This window comes from Papio anubis, unplaced genomic scaffold (assembly GCF_008728515.1).
Source record: "Papio anubis isolate 15944 unplaced genomic scaffold, Panubis1.0 scaffold403, whole genome shotgun sequence".
NCBI classification, from domain to species: domain Eukaryota; kingdom Metazoa; phylum Chordata; class Mammalia; order Primates; family Cercopithecidae; genus Papio; species Papio anubis.
In genome coordinates, this window is record NW_022164195.1 from 60,409 (window position 1) to 65,942 (window position 5,534).

Genomic DNA, 5,534 nt, shown 5'->3' on the forward strand with positions numbered 1-5,534 from the left:
GAAGTGCCAAATTTTTTCTCTATGAATAGTTTCAGTTATACTCCAGTGCTCCCATATATATGTTGTTGACCGAACCAAATTGTGATTTAAAAAGCAGGGATGGAAACCATTTGTTCAGGAAGATGTTAAAAGAGGTAACTTCTCATTGATTTGCTTAGGATTACCACTTAATGATTTACTCTGAGCAGGACTATATTGCTTTCTACCGCTAAAGTGATTATCTTAGTTGGATTCACCTAAAATAGATCCTGAAACAATGACTTGGGTGCAGGAGTGAGGAAACATAACATGTGAAGGGAAGGGGAAAAAGCTAATATAAGGCTGAATTATCGGGGTCATTGCTCTAGGCTTTGACTCCAGATTCCACCTGGACATTTGCAATGTGAGAATACCTCTCAGAATGGTCCATCTAAAAAATAAGAGAAACAGGAGTCTTTAACCAACAGCCTCTATTTTTCATTGTTTGAGGATTTCTCCTTTGGGATGTAGTCATCCCTGTACTTCTGGGCTTCCCCTCGGCCATATCAAAATAAATTTCTCTAGGGTAGAATATGGGAAGATGCAGGGAGTTTAAATTTGAACAATAGCAGACCAACGTGAGTTAGACTTACATGAAATTTTCCACCACAACTCGGGCAAAAAACAGAAGTGGGCAGGGGTAATTTGATGCAGGCGATGGAAGCATGTTCTACAATAAGTTTGGATGGGAAAACAAATATATATACTGACTTTATAAATCGTCTCTTCTGAATGCTCATCCGTGTTTCCTAAAAATGAAAGCTTAGTTGTATTATTAAAACAATATTGTTTCTTTTGACAGTTGCAATTGTTTTTAAAGGAACTTCTGGAATGTGACAAAGATAAAGTCAACAGCAATTACTGTTATCTTATTAAATGCATTTTCATTATAGCTGTAAGATTTTTAAAATATAGATTTATAAATAAAACTGAAATTATTGAGTCATTGTCAAGCTTCACATCATAATTACAATACCTATGCCTAACTCTGGAGCATACAATTTTACGAAAACAGTTTTTACATCAGGTGAAACTGTAGATAAAACTTCAACTGTATATTTTACTTATTCGACATATTAAATTAAAATGCTAAAATCTGTAGCTTTAAAATAAAAAAGACAGGGTTTTAAGAGGACAGCTAGCAAAATGCTGGATCTATAATTTTGGAGAGAGCAAAAAATATAAAGAATTAATCATTACTGAATACAATTGCACTGACATTTTTTATCAAGAGGAATAATTACAAATCTGGGTTACATCTTTAGACTGGGGCAACTGTCATTTATGCAGTGAAATGTTAAAGTGAATTATTTTAACTTAAAAATCAGTGGAAAGAGAATCTCAGAGGGTTAAGAATAAACAACCAAAGAAATGTCTAAGCATCCAAAAGCATCTTAATTAGGGAAGTCCTTTGGTATATCCTCCTTATCGGCATAATTTTCCATTACTTTATATTTTACACTGAGAAAACTGCCTACAGCTTCATTAGAAACAGACTTAAGGGAGGGACTGCAACTTTAACATCAAAGAATAAATAATTATATTCAGCTATTAGGTATTTTTCTACTCTTCAAAGACAAGAAATTAGTTTCTGCCCTTGAGGATATCACAGTTAAGTTAGGCAAACGGACAAATAAACAAATTATTTCAATAAAATATGCTAGTTGGTATGATAGAGGAATGCATAAGATTCTGTTGGCGTAAGAAGGAAGGGATACAACCCACGCTGGTATTTGAGTACAAGCTTAATAAAGGAGATGGTTTTTGTGGTCCTTTCTGAAAGGCAAATGAGTGATTTGAGTAAAGAGAGTAAGTGACCTTATATGGACAGAGTGTAGCAGGTGCAAATATGCAGTTCATGAGATATCATCACTTTGCAGAACACTCCAACTATAGTAGATTCATATGTTTGCCCAAGGTAGGCTACGTTTTATAGATTTTCTTGTCTGATTCTGAAGGCAAGAGTCACTTTTTGATCATACCATGAGACATTCTGGTGGTGGGAAATAATTAAGTTTAATTATTAGAATCACCAGAATAAAATCGATTCAATTGATTAGTCACCCTTTAATAAAATCACCTGCCTCAAAAGAATCTTCCTAATTCCTGATAATTGAATTTAATAAAATATTATTTAAGTAATATTTTATTTAAAAATATAATATTTTATATAAAATGGGATAATACCAAATTCATTTATTCTTGGCTCAACTTCATCATAGTCGTATTACCTCTCTTTATAAAAGCAGCATCCGAAATTTTCTCCATCAGAAAGGGCTTATATCATGGTCGAAGATGTACTTGAAGGCCTAGAATATGTATATTCTTTAACAACCTTATACATATAAAAAACCTTTTATCTCTATCTTCATTCCCACTTAGTCTACACTAATTTTACCATGTATTTGGTATTCAACTGATTTTCTAGGAAAATTAATTTTAATTTTATCTTAGATTCAGGGGGTACATATGCATGTTTGTTACATGGGTAATTGTATACTGGTGGGGATTGGGATTCTAGTGTGCCCATTATGCAAATAGCGAGCATTGTACCAATAGGTAGTTTTTCAACCCTTGCCCCTCTCCCACCTGCTCCCTTTTTGGAGTCCCAGCATTTATTATTTCCATCTTCAAGTCCGTGATTACCCATTGTTCAACTCCCGCTTATAAACGAGAACATGTGCTCCCCACTCCCTCCCAAGTTAGTTCACTTAAGATAATGACCTCCAGCACCACCCACATTGCTGCAAAGGATGTGATTTCTTTCTCTTTTATGGCTGTGTAGTATTTCATTATCTATCTATCCATCTATCTATCAATCACATTTTCCTGGGAAAAATTTTATCAAGTATTTTTAGGTAGAAACTCTGTCACCCTTGCCTTGATTCCTGTAGCAGCCAGACAAGTCATTTTGTGTGTGTGTATGTGTATATACTTTTTATTATATTTATATATAATATATAATCATTATATTTTTTATTATATACATTTACATTAAATATTATGTATATAAATATTTATATTAATTTTATTATAATTTATACTAGTAACATTATATTTAGGTAATAGAATGACATATATCTATTATTGTGAGAATAGCTGAGGTAATATAGTATATATTATGGTATATTATATTATACTATATATAGTATAATATATTCCTGTAGCAGCCAGGCAAGTCATTGTGTGTATATAAATACTTTTATTACATTTATATATAATATATATGATCTTTTATATATTTTATTATATATAAATACATTATATATAATATACATATATTATATATTAACACGTCATATATAATTATATATAATGCATATATTATATATATAATGCATATATTATATAATATACATTTATATTATATAGTATAACATATATTTTATATTATATGTTAATACAAAATATATAAAAAATATAATGATAATATGTATTATATATAAAAATATAATAAAAGTATACACACACACACACACACACAATGACTTACCTGGCTGCTACAGGAATATATTATATATAGTATAATATAATAGACTATAATATATACCATATTATCTCAGTTATTCTCACAATAATAGATATATGTCATTCTATTACCTAAATATATGTTACTAGTATAAAGCAGTAAAATTAACCGCATGTTCTTGACTTAGCAATGGGTCACAATAGTATTCAAATAGCTCTTATGACACAAACAGAGCTTGCCATAAATACAAAGCTTAGAAATTTCAGTAATTTAGTTTCTCCCAGAGATTGAGATAGATATCAAATTTATTATCTAAAGGAAGAGAAAAATGTATGACCACCCACTAAGGTAATGGATCAGAAAAACTGAATTCACGGACCAGAGATTGAACAATAAACGATATTCTTTTGCCTGCAGGGGTTCCACTGACAGCTAAGTGGTTGTGGGTGCATTTCTCAGTTCTTGGACTTTCCCGCTGGAAACAGAAACTCTCAATACATTTTTCTGTCCACAGAGCAGACACTTACTGGCCTCTTTCCACAGTCCTACTTCTTAGTGTATCATGGCTCTAGGCCTAGAAGTGTAGTGAAATTCATTAATTTAACATTCATAGAAACATCTAATGCTGAAATTGGAAGGAATTTTAAAGGTTAGTTAGTATCAAGCTTATATGATGCATGATTCCACTACTTATTGACTGCTTGAAAGACAGTGTGCTGGAAATATTCTCTCTTGGCCCTCCCTCTGGAATCTGAGAAGCGGATTTCAATCTGAGTGTCATTACAAGGTTATACAAAAAGAAAGCTTGATAACTAGACTGCTGATCTTTGCATCCTGACTCTTACCATTTAACTTTGGTAAGTTAAATGTACTGTGCCTCAGTTTTCTTATCTACAAAAAGGGATGAAAATACTGAATTCAGAGAAGTTCTGAGAATTTATTGAGATTTATGCAATGTTTGCAAAATATTTTCTGGCACTCAGTAATACTCAATGAGTGTAAATTACTATTTTCATTTAAGTCTGCTTAACTTAAGACTTCGTCTTTCTCAAAGCTATCGCTTGTAACAAACCTTCAGCATTTGTTTACATCATCTCACCAGGGAACAAAGAACAATAATAACTCTTTGCTCTCATTCATCTACTGCTTAGGAAAAATATGAAGAGTATCTTAGCAGTTAGTTTGCCTTGCTGGAAGATGTGTTAATTATAGAACAACTTTATCTGTAAATCCCAGAAATCAACATCTTTTAATACAGCATATGTCAGAGGCATCCTGACATATTATCATGTTATTAAATTATCATGTTTTCCGATATTTAAAACTGTTATAATTCCTGCTTGCATAGTTCCAATTTTTATGTGTTCCACCATGTCAAAAAATTGTGCAAATGTTGGGATTGTAACCTAAACATTACAAATCTGACATTATAAAATTGCATGCCATTTTAAATTAAACTAGTATCTACTGAGTTTTGTTTTACATAAAATAGAAAGACAGTGAGAGTAGGAACTCTCTATATTTAATTCATTGCAATGTTAGTAGCACAGAAGCTAGTATATAGCAAACTCTAAGTAAATATTGTTGAATTCATGATTAATTCGTTCCTAAAAGATAAAATGTAAATTTTGTAACAATAAAACACTAATAGAATAAATAAATGTGTATTTTGCTAAAGGAAGAGTACTCATATGAACAAGATAAATTGATATTGAGATAAGAATGTAAATATTATATTAGCCATTGCATTCATTAAAATAACCATATTAGAGTTTAAGTGGAAAAGTCATAATTAATATCATAAATATTTGTCTGCTAAATATGTGCATGTTCAAATTTCCAACTAGTTTACTTTTGCTCACTAATAAGCTGTATGCTCTCTCTCTATTCACTAAGCAGTGCAGTTTAAAAAATACATATGAGTATAAAATATATCATCAGCTAACAGCAAATGGAATGTTTTTATTGAGTACTCCATCTGAATATTAGACTCTAGTGTAGATACTTACTTGAGGTTTATTTGGGTGACATTCAGTTTACCTGTCCT